Genomic DNA, 12,653 nt, shown 5'->3' with positions numbered 1-12,653 from the left:
AAACTGAGAAAAAGGAAAGTCATTTAAGAACTATTAAGATCTTTCTGAGGAAAACAGATCTTCAGGTAAAGTTGATGATGTAGCAGTAACAAAGAACTCTGCCAAGAAGCAAAGAGTCTGGAGTTTGGATTTGACCATTAGGGTAAGATTAGCTCTGGAAGGTTTTTTAAATATTATTATTATTTTGCCAAGGGAGAAATGGAACAACAAAGGGCAATTGATCCAAAAGGTCATTTAGAAGGGATGGTGTTTGAAAAGACTGGAATTACCAAGGATGAGAAAAGTATAAAAATAGTAACCCAAATGTGAGTGGAGTTCTGGACATCAAGCATTCAAGATTCAGGGTCTTGTGTTTGTGTATACAGATACAGCACAAGTCTATAATTCCCTTGATGTATAGGATGAGATGGAAGCAATATACGCCATTCCTCCATGACCCTCAGAAGCTGAAATGATTGGTAATTCTATGTATTTCTCTAAGTAAAATCAGAAATGTAGTATCAAAAGGCACAGTATGGTATTTTATGCCATTTTTCTTCATGTATATTGCTGTTCACAGACACATGATGATGTCCAGTGGCCACTACTCAAATATTACTCTGGCAGACAACCTTCACTGAGTAGCAGCAGCTGTTATGGAGATGATGCAAACACCTGCCATTATCATGATTATCTTGACTGAAAATATCTCTCTCCTTCTCTCAGATGGCCCGAAAAGCCTCTCAGTGCATTAATCTATCTGCTTTTTAGATGGCTGTATAAAGAGGGGATACTTAATTCATTCTGCATGGGAACTTCAGATTATCAACCTTTTCTACCCTCAGAAGATAAATAAAGGACAATTGCACTCGGAAAACTGCTGTAAAAGGATTCTAAAATACAGTGGCTCCAGTGACATTCACAGATGACAATCTGGTATGTAGTTGTGGGGAAAGAGAACAAGTGTTGCTTGTGAATAACAAGTGACAATCTCATAATGTCATATTACCATTATTTATGAATAAAGAAAAAAGCCCATTATGTGCTATTTAACTAGATGGAATTTTACAACGAAATACACTGTGCTGATATGGAGAGGAAAGGACGGACCTGTGGTTAAAGCACTGGCCTAGAACTCAGGAGACGCGGATTCAATTTCTGGCTCTGCAAGAGATTTCCTTTGTGATCTTGGGCAAATCACTTACAGGCAAATGTTCAAAACACCAACAGTTGAAGCCAAGTTCTCATTTAGACACCATTAAGGTCTCAATGGGAGCTGCGGGGCACTTTTTGAAAATCTGACCCCAATTGTTAAAGAAATGATTTGGTCATGGAGGTATGGATTCTGGGACTTTAAAAGATCTTCACAACGACTTCAGCTTCAGCCCTGCTCAGGCTTCAGCTGTCAGTCCCACCAGAGGCAGAGCTGAGGCTTCGATGATTTATTGTTTATTGCCCATGTCCTGTCCCTGACTTTTAGTAAAAAATACCCGTGACAAAATCTTCACTTTACCAATTGTGAATGCTGAGCACTTGAGAATCTGACTCTTAATCTCTTTTCCTTGGTTCACCGTCTGAAAATGGCAATAATAATTCCTTTATCCCATGCCCTCTGCCTGTTTTGTCTAGTTAAATTGTAAGCTGTTTGGGGTAGGGACTGTGTGTGCGTACAGGGCCCTGATCTTGTTTGGTGGTGATTGGTAAATGATAAATGGTAGGGGGATTGATAATTGATACTGAAATTGATATCTTTGAATTAGAGGTGGGTTCAGGTCAGTTCAGGAATTTTGGATATGGGATCTTGATTCAGCTCATTATACAGGGAGAGGAAAATTTGTAAAGTTTGGGTCTGGATCAAAACTGCTCCGAGCTTTGGGGGTATTCAGATCCAAGATTTTGGTGTGTACTTATCTCCAGGTAGAGTGAAATCACAGTGTGTATTAAAGTATGTTTTCAATTATACACTTTAGAAAATGATGCTTAAATTTGTCTTGAGTTGTCACATGGCTTCAAAGCAGGACCTCTCTCTCTCTCCCTCTCTCTCTCTCTCTCTAAGGCCTTGAATAAATGCAGGAAGTGTTGAGGCAAAACTGTTTCCAATTAGGCTGGTACATACTATACTTTAATGTTGAAGGATTTCAAGGCTAATTCAAAGAAATGTCCTGTAGCCTGGTTTCAAAATGACGATGCATAGAAAGCTGCCTGGAAATCAGAATTGTTTGCTTGAATTACTGTCTCTGCACACTCTGGACCAGCTTCTCAGCTGATGCAAATTGACATAGCTCTATGGTCTTCAGTGGTGCTTTGCTGAATTACACCAGCGGAGGGTACGGCCCTTAATTGTTGTCTTCTGTTTTTTATGGCAAGTGAAAACTCAATTAGTTTTTTTAAGCCTATGACATCAGTGTGATTCCTTTTCTCTCTGGATAGCTAATGGAGACTCTTAAAGCGTTTCTTGACTTGAAGAGAGAAAAGGCATTCCAATAGGTCTCTCCCTTGATTTTATGCAGTGTAAATCATTACTGTAATTAATGTGCTGTATTCGCCATAAGAAGCAATTCTGTTTTCTTTCCTTTACTGAAGAATCATTGTCCATCACCAATATTTTTGTGTGTGGAGTGCTGGTCTGAAAACCCTGTCATCCCAAAGAGTAAAAACGGATTACGGGTGAGTGATGGGTTCCTCTGGTAAATGTATGTAATGTACGCACCCAGTGCATTAATTGTTAAAGTTCAGTTCGCTTGCTCAAGACAAATACCTGCACAGTTATGTTTGGTGCTTTTATTTGTCAAATCCTGAAACAACTGCTGCTGCTGCTGTTGTGAACCCTGAGCAAATTGCCTTAGCTCTCTTCTGTACTTCTCCCTCCTCCCATGCTTAGGCCAATATGCTTCCCTATTAAATCGCCTCTGAAGTCAGTGAAGTTAGACTGGCAAAGAGTCCTGTGGCACCTTATAGACTAACAGACGTTTTGGAGCTTAAGCTTTCATGGGTGCGTACCAAATGTATTACTTTGTTGCATCTGACGAAGTGGGTATTCACCAATGAAAGCTTATGCTCCAATACGTCTGTTAGTCTATAAGGTGCTACAGGACTCTTTGCTGCTTTTACAGATCCAGACTAACACGGCTACCCCTCTGATACTTGAAGTTAGACTATGGCTTAAATCTGACCCATTGCTAGCAGTGCCTGTTCAATTTTCATTTCCCCCAGGAGTGAAGCTAAGATTATTCACCACACATACTTTGAGTTGGTTTTGGCAAAAGTAAATTGTGTTTGGAAGTGAAAATAAAAATAAATCCCTGTTTGTTTGTTTTTCGTGATACCAAACTAGCCAAAAAAAAAAAAGCAATCTGGAAATAAATGGCCAGTTTCTCTGTTAGGTCATGAGCTCTGTGCAGGTGGATGCCCACACTCACATGGGGCCCCCTTGACTTCAGTGGGGCTCCATGCAGAGTTCTTTCTGCAGGGGGATCATTGCCTAATGTTTTTTTCCCCTTGTAATGGAGAAGAAAAGGGTAACTTTTCCCTTTAAAAATATCATTCATAGGCCAGGTCTACACTAGATTTATAACTATGTCATTCAGGGGTTTGAAAAATCCACACCCCTGAGCGATGCAGTTACACTGACCTAACTCCTCTGGGGGAGGTGGATTAGCTATGCCAACAGGAGAAACTCTCCCACTACATGCTGCAGTGGTGCTGCTGCACCCTTAGTTCTTTGGAAGAAGATGTGTGAGGGAAAGGAGCTGCTGGATTAATCTTCCTAGCATGGTCCCCCTAGTTTGAAGGCGTGAGTGTCCACTTAGTGCTGAGCTAACCATCCATAGGCAACCATCAGGAGAAACCTAGGTATCTTCATGAATTACCGAGCTGCTCTGATGAAGATTACAGTGTTGCTATTAGCTCTGTCTACAGGGGATTCACTTTAAATGAATCCAGTCCATGGGATCCTGAAGTCTTTTCACCATTAATCTGACCTGTTCAGCTATGCTGTAAGTATACTCTAGTCTGTGTGTGGGACTGAATGAAGACGCTGGCTGTGAGAAGAGAAAAGCTTGCATTTCAACCTGCCTCTGCGTCTTGTGCTGTTAATTACTTTCACTTTCAATTTAGGTCATTTAGACAGTTAGGTACCTAAGTGTGCCTTTAACTTGGCCTAAACTGTGGGCACAATTATTTGAGCGGGCAGTTATTAGCCCTCAAAATTTTCAGCTGCAAAGTGACTTCAAAGCCTGGCCTCTAAGAGGTGTGCAAAAACTGTTAAAAAGTATGCAATTAAAAAAAAATAATAAAGAAAAGCTAAGGACACTATCTTGAATTATAGTATGGTTTTATTTAGGTTTTTATTGAAGATTCAGATCAGGTCCAGCTTTCAGCTAAACTGGTTTTCCCATCCTTGATCATAAACTGTTTTAAATAAACCTCTTGGACACAGAGGCTGTAGAAATTTTTAGTTATTTTGACATATGCACCACAGGATAATTGTTCCTCCACTTCAGCATGATATTTGGTTATATTATCCATGACAAGTGTGGTATTTCCTTTATCTGCGTTTTTTGATTTTATAATCTCAGAAGTCTGTTCTCTTTGTAGACATGTATGATTTCTCTTAATGTGTGTATCAGCAATTCAGGGATATCTGAACAGTAAATTGCCCCACTCGAGTTGGGCATCTTTTAATTAAAATTGGTAGGATATTGATTTAGCTTTGGAAAAAGTGTGAATTTTAGTGGCGATTTAGATAAAATTCTGGAATGGTGGACTATAACTGGTTTCTTCATAACAGGGTGCAAATTTTATATGCCCTATAGAATTGCATCCTTGTCTCCACCTTTGAATTTATTATTGACTGACTGAGTGACTCTTGTCCACTTTGTGAGCCGTAGCAGAATAATATTTCACAGGGTTGTCAAGCTGTGACAATTTGAACGAGGGTTTTTTTTTAAAAAAGGGAATTTTTAAAATGTTTCATTGAAACACAGCAAAATTCTTTATCATAAATGGGAAGATGCTTTTAAAAAAATCAGAATGAAGAAATATCCTTCCAAATGAGTGCATGTAGACAGCTCTTAGTGTCATCTATGTATGCAAGGGTTTAATACACACACATACACACACTGTCATGTACAGTGATATTGTATTCTGAAATGTTACTGGACAGTTTGCTTTTGTGAATGTTCCACTTGTTCCCACCTGACCTCGACAGCTACAACAAACTACCTATGTGTGGTGCTGCAGTTAAAAATCCATTTTCCTATCTTTGGAAAGACGCAAAGTACTTTAGATCATCTTGCTCTCCCCAAACCTCTGAGAATTCACCACAAGAAAAACCACAGTTGCTGATGATCAAAGAGCATTTGTGTCCATGTGACTTGTAATGTGACTTAGCCTTACATCTATGTCCTGTATCCTGTGAGTTATATCTGAGACAGTTACATGGCATATAAGTAAAAGTGTAGGTAACTCTTTTATACAGCAACAAAATGATTCCTAATAGTTGGAACTATTAAGCTGTATTGACACATAGTTTGAGAGAGACAGTTTAAATATTACAAATGGTTTTCAAGCTCTGAATAGGTGGTGCATATCAGTAAAAAGTAAATATGACAGACGCAGATAATTTATGGATTGTGTCAACACTTAACTTTAAATGAGACTGTTTTCCGGAGACAGTGATACAGAAACCAGTTAAAAAAAAACCCACGTTATTATAAAAAGTTAGAAGATATAGGGACACTGGATAGTTTAGGAGGCTGGTAATGGATCAACTTTTACCTCTAGAATCTCACCCCAAGTCAATGGGACCTAAAAGTTATTCCCGACCTAGTGATTGCAGTTAATGACATTAATTTGACCTCAAACCAATTTCTAGTGAAAAAGTGTCCATGTTCAAAATCTCTACTGCAGTTATCATTAATTGGCAAGCTTGTTAGCTGTGTCAAAAGAGAGGCCAAGGCTGAAGAGTCACCATGGAGACTAAGGCCCTGATTCAGCACAGCACTTAAGCATGTGTGTGGCTTCAGTGGACTACTTAAGTTCTTAGTTATTCGTGTGCTTAAGTGCTTTGCTGGACCAGGGGCTAAATTACCCTCTTACCTCAAGAGGACTCCCATTGACTTCAGTGGGCATTGGATTAGGCCCTAAATCAGGACTCAGACATGATGGTAGGAATATGCTGGCATGGCACTGCCAATCCGTATTCTATAGCTATGTGTTAATGTTAGTACTTACTGAATATTTTTCGTGTGACTTCAGTTGGAGGTGCACACGTGTCTCTCAGATCAGAATAGTGCATATTGTATGCAAACAGAGAGAAAATGTCCAAATTCATACCATTATGATTTTTTTATAGTATAAACTAAATATTGTTTAGAAAGTTAGGCTTAAATGGCCCTGATCTTAGCATATTTTGACAAATTACTACTCTTAGAGTGAATCAGAATGTTCAACTTTTGGCTGACCTAGGACCTAATTCAAAGCCCATTGAAGTTAATGGAAAGGCACTCAGTGATGCCACTGGGCTTTTAATCAGGCTTTTAAGTGCTTAGGACAAGCTCATACTTGATTATGATTGGGTGGGCTTACTTGGTATTGGGAAAGAGAAGCCTTGACAGAATTAACAGCAAAATCCTCTGTGTGCTCTGGGGCAGATCTGTTGGCTCTGCCAGCTGCCCCAGATTACAGAGGGAAAGACAGCTCAGCTTAGCCTCAGTGGCAAAAAAAAAAAAAAATGGGGGAAATTAGCCACTCTTCTAGGGATAATATATTTGCTCTAGGGGAATTTCAAACCTACTTATGAACCTTGTTGGATTTCACAGAAGGAAAGGTGTTTTTTGTCAGCAAAATAATGTACTTGGGAGGCTTGAGAGGGTTTTAGCTATTTTAATGTTTACTTCTCCTTGATGGACATACACACATATATACGTGTTTTTAAGGGACAAACTCTGTTGTCTTTAATCAGGCAAAACTCTCAAGGAGTCAATAAAATTTCTCACATGCTCAGAGCTATATACCTGGGTCAGGGCCTTAGCATCAATAATACTTCCTTCCAAGGTATTCCACTGATGTGTTCCCCATGTCAACAACCTTCCTTTTACCATATATCAAACCACCTTCTCCTTTTCAGTTAGGGTTTGAAAGGACCACAAGAATTATTTCATTGTAAAAAAACCCGCAAAAAATGGTTAAAAAACAATTAATCCAAAATGCTGCTACCTCCTTCTCAGTCCGTCCCATTTTCCGTGTGTTTAACTTTTAGACGGCGAGGCAGGGGCTGTCTTTATTTTTGTTTCTGGTACAGTGCAAAGTACACCTTTAGTGCCAAATAAAGGAGTCCTGTTACCCCTTTTATTCTTCCAGAGCCAGTTAGAATGTGCCTCCTACTTTCTCTTAGCCTCCAACATCTGTAGATAATGATTCATAACCTCTTTGATTGCTCCTTTCCAGCCCTCCATGCAGAGTCATTAGGGTTAATGATCCTTCAATCCTATTTTTGAGCTCGGCCACTAACAATTCCCAATACACTTTTGGTTATAAGTCAGGGCATTTTAGGTAGGTAATGCTTTGCTCCAAAACTGCCAGTGTAAGATATTAATATGGGAATTACATTATGATTGAGAAGTTCTAAATCAGTTATAGTTATTTGTTATAGTCACTAAAGGAAACGTTCCCAGGCACAGATGGCAGGTAGGCATCTAACTCCCATTGAAAATCTCCCTCTACAATATCAGAACCTGGGGTAACTAGCACCACTTACCGTAGTTCTAAAGTTTCCTTAAATGTTTATGTACAAGTTTAGATCTAGATGTTGGAATAAGCTTTGTCTGGTCAGACTACTGCCATTATGTAGAGCCCCCTTTGACTTTAGTGGGGCTTTGCATTGGCCACCTGCACAGATCCTGTTACAGGATCAGACTTTTAATGCTTGTGAAAGGTGCAAGCCAATTTCAGTCCTGGGGTGGTGAGAGGAGCCCACCAAAGCAATGAAAAGACTGCCCCTCAGTCAAGGAAGGGGCACAGAACTCTGTATTTACTGATTACAGGGGACAGAGAATGAAAAACAAAACAAACACAGGTTTAAAATGAGAGATCCAGAGGGGGACACTGAGCAGAGAGCCCTGCCCCAAGAAAGAGTCCTGATGACAGCCTCGGAGAATGAAATTTGAAAACCTGGGCACTAAATGTGGATAAACTGGACTAATTACTCACAGTTAATTTAATGTAATGCAAGGCACATGACTAAAATGGCTTCCAGAGATAAGGTAGTTTGGCTGGCCACCTCAAACTGTCACAAAATAAACATAGACACCAGCTTGTATAGGTTTTCCAGTGGCTCAGGAGACACTTCTTGGATCATGTGCTCTCACTATGACTTCTCAGCTGCACTCAACAGCTATTTCAAATATGTCATTTCCCTGACACAGAGAGAAAATATTGAATTAAAAAAACTCACAAATAATTTGAATCCATTTAAAGAAATATAAAAAAAATGCATCCCAAAACCAAACATCTACCAAAACCAACCAGCAGTAAGGTTTTTAAAGGATTTAAATAATTTTGAGTCATTATTTTATATTAGGAATGAGTCTCATTCTTCCCAGCAAAGTTGATAGTCCACCTGCCTCTCTGATAGACAGCTGACTGAAGAGAGGGTGGGGGAAAAAGGAAACAAACTAACAAACCCATGCTAAAATGAAATATTTTTTTCAGGAGAATCCTGAGCTTGTGTGGGTTTTTTTTTTTCTGTTTTTTGTTTTTTTCCAGCTGCGACTGAGCTTAACATCATGTATTTTAATTATTTTATTTTCTAGATAATAGATATAAAAGCACCTACCCTGAACATATTCCTATGCCTACAGTATAAAAGCCTGTATTCTGTATTCTCTCCATGCACAGGTCAGGGATGTTTCATTTAATAAATTACAACTAGTTGCATTGATTAGACAGAAATAGCAACACAAACACCTCCTCCCTCTATGCAGCAGTATATGCAATAATAACACAAACTCACCAAAGGTCCAGTTGTGCAAGAGTTTGTGTCCATCACTCTGTATCTCCTCAAGTTTGAGTTCTCCTTTCTCTTGCAGTGAGTAGCGGTACCACACACTAAAAGCAAATAGAAATCCCTGGAAAGTACTGCAGTTTTGCTGCAGTTAAATATTTTGACCCTTTCTATGAAATTAAAAGATGATTCTGGCCGTCAAAAAGCCTCTTTACTTTGGGCGGGAAAAGTAAAAAGTTATGCTCAAACAAAGATATAATACGAGGAAAATTTGCTTTAGCGTGAAACTTTTATTCCACAAAAAATGTGTCTGCTGGCAAAAATTTGGCCTTGTCCATGTAAATGAATTCTTTCAAAAGCCCACAGCTGTCTCAGCTTTTCTAAGTAAGGTTTTACATCTCTAATGTTACAGAATTTAAAACAGAAATGGGGAGAGGTGATGTTTGACATTTGGGGTCAAATTTAGACCTGTGTAATGTCACTGAAGTCAGTGGAGTTACATTAGACCTGAAATAATAGGGCTCTGGCTCTACTCAAGTTCACTAGTGTTCGCTATTGCCATGTTTCCCACATTTATACTATCTGCAGCGTCTTGGTCCAGTGGTTAAGACACTAGGCTTGGTCTTGGGGAACCTGGGTTCAAGTCCCTGCTGTAACACAGACTTACTGTGTGACCTTGGGCAAGTTATTAAGCCTTTCCGTGTCTCAGTTCCCCATCTGTAAAATGGGGTTAATAGCACTTACCTATCTCACAGGGGTGTATTGTGAGGATAAATATGTTCAAGAGGTACTCCTACTATGGCAATGGGTATAAGTACCTAATATAAATAGATTGGTTTCCACCTTCTTCTTCAATGCCCTATGTCATTACCCTCTTAGGGTGTGTCTACACTGCAGCTGGGAGCATGCTTCCCAGAGTGCCTAGACAGATATGTGCTAATTCTGCTTGAGCTGGCATGCTAAAATTAGCAGTGTAGTTTGGGAGTAGCGTGCCCAGTAGCTTGCACTAGCTGCCTGAGTAAATACCCAGGGCCTCTGGGTGGGTTTATAATCAGGCAGCTAGCACAAGCTACTCCTGTGCTATCCCTGCATAAGCTAGTATTTTTAGTATGCTGGCTCAGGCAGAGTTAGTGCATGTCTGTCTATCCACACTAGGAAGCATGCTCCCAACTGCAATGTAAACATTCCCTTAGATATTATGAGACAGAGCGTCCCTCCTTCCCTTTTCAACTCTCACCAATTCAACTTACTAGCTTCCTCCCTTATCTAATGGCAGCACCAGCCTTTCACTTCTGTTTTCATTCGAACAAATTCCCTTCTCATTTCCACTTCTGCCTCTTGTTCTTCTGCAGAATCAGTCATCCTGCGCATGCCATTTCCCTTATATCTGCTCTCTTCTTCCACCTGATGAGTTCAGTCCTATTATGCCTTCATCAGCTCCCTTGCTGACTTCCATTCCTTATTTCCTCTGAAACTCCTGCTCCATCTCTGAGAAATTTACCTTAGCCCATGATTGCTTAATCCACCATTCTATCCATGTCCCCTCCTCAGAGGAACCTGGCTCTCTCCATTTCATTTGATAGCATTTCCCTTTACCTTTACTGCAGTGGTGGTAGTACTGAGTTCTTGTTCTAACCCATCTGTTGCTTCCAGCTCCTCCTCCTCCTCTCATAGTCTATGGTTTATCTGCTGCAAGAACCTCCTTTTAAGAATATAAGAACGGCCATACTGGGTCAGACCAAAGGTCCATCTAGCCCAGTATCCTGTATTCCGACAGTGGCCAATGCCAGGTGCTTCACAGGGAATGAACAGAACACGTAATCCTATTTCATACTTGTTTCTTCCTGTTCCCTTCTTTTAATCCCCTATTTGGCAACTACAGCTTCCACCTTCATGGCTGTCCAACCTCCCCCAAGCAGTCTTGCATCTGCTAATATTATCTCCTCTCCCAGTGCTCTGTCACTCTTCTTGAAAGGTAACCAGTGAAGGCATTCACCTTTTTGTCTTAAGGCCACTCATGACTGCCTCTTTCTCGATTTTTTTCTGCTCCGCCTTCCATTGCATATGTGTCTTCCAACTAAAGTCCCTTTTTACACACTCCCCTGCCATGATTATGGTATTTTTAGTGTACCCTTTATGCTTGGAACAATCTCCGTTTCTATATCAAGCAGACTCTCTCTTTTTATTCAAATCCCTCTTTAAGACACCTGTGGCAGGGTGGACTCGGTCTGGAGCCCTCATGGTCCCTGCCCCAGAATAGAGCAGCAAGAAGTCCTCCAGGAAGCCTAAAGTGGCTGCAGAAGAGCGGCCAATCAGAGGGGCTGCCCGAGTGACCAATAAGTGGCCAGAAGAGCCAGATAAAAGGCAAGCAGCAGAGCAGAGCCTTCAGTTGCTGTGTAGAGCTTGATGAGGGAGGATTGGGTGCCTGGCTGGCTAGACAAGCAGTAGGCCATGGGCAGCTCACAGCAGAGAGCTCACCATGCAGAACTGAGCCTAGAGAAGGCTGCCAAAGACCAGGTGCCTGGCTGGCTGGATAGAGTAGCAGCAGGACCATGAAAAGGTCAGTGTGGGCAGGCTGAGCCCAGGGGTCTGAGCCCAGGACCTGGCCAGACCAGGTGAGGGTACCGAGATGGGCCCTGGCTGGGTGGTTGAAGAAGGCAGCGCCTCAGGGAAGAAGCCTTAGAGCTACAGCCCCATACCAGGGCCAAGATAAGAACTCGGGACTGTATACCCCAGAAAGTGTGTGCAGCTTGGCCGGAGGCTGAGCTGCTGAAGATCAGCCGAGAGAGGCAATGGCCGGGGGGTGCTTGCGACAGGCAGGCGCCACCCTAATGTAAGACCCCCCCCAAAAAAGTAAGGTCACACCTAACTGAGAGAAAGGGGGCCATCCACGAGAGGTGGGTGCTCCCGTTCCCCCCCTGAGAAAGAACTGTGTTTTCAGGCACTATTGGCCAGAAAAAATGGGGCACACATCAGAGGTGGGTACCGACGCCGTTACAACACCCTTTTGTTTAGTCCAACAAGGACGTATTAAAAGAATTCTCTCCCTCAAGATTAATCCTTCATCTGAAGTATTGTATATCTGATCTGTATTGCCAGTATCTGATTCAGGGCAGCGGTAACGTTTACCTTTATGCAGAATGGAGGGCATAAATAATTATAACATTAAACACTGGGGAAAATTGGATGTTGGGGGACTGTTCCCACAAGGTGAGAAGTAGGATGCATTCTCAGAGAGCTCCATCTTGATCAGCTAGGATTTGTTTCTAGTATAGGGCTTTTTGCCTGTCTGGGCTCAGACTGAGATGAGAATTTGTTTTGCTGTATAGACTGGAATTACTTTTCACCTTGTTGCTTTTTTCAAATTCTGTGCTTCATTCTTTGGTGTTGGAGTCATATCTGCAGTTTTGGTCAGAACTCATTTGGTTGGGTGGAAGTTGAACCTCTGATCCTGAAAAATACTTTGATCAAATCCCAAGCTTTTAATACCTGCCTAGTTGGGTAGCTGGAGAACTGTGTCTCAAGAGTAGAAAGGGTAGGGCAGTCTTTCATCAGCAAGCTCAAAGACCTGGGAGGTGGGAGTCTGCAGCCTAGAAAATGCTTTGTGTTTATCAGTTATAAAAGGCAATAGTGTGTTCTGCCAACCAGGGAGTAGATGATTGCTGGAGAG

The sequence above is a fragment of the Natator depressus genome, chromosome 2 (genome assembly GCF_965152275.1).
Source record: "Natator depressus isolate rNatDep1 chromosome 2, rNatDep2.hap1, whole genome shotgun sequence".
NCBI classification, from domain to species: Eukaryota; Metazoa; Chordata; order Testudines; family Cheloniidae; genus Natator; species Natator depressus.
This window is presented reverse-complemented; position numbering follows the sequence as displayed.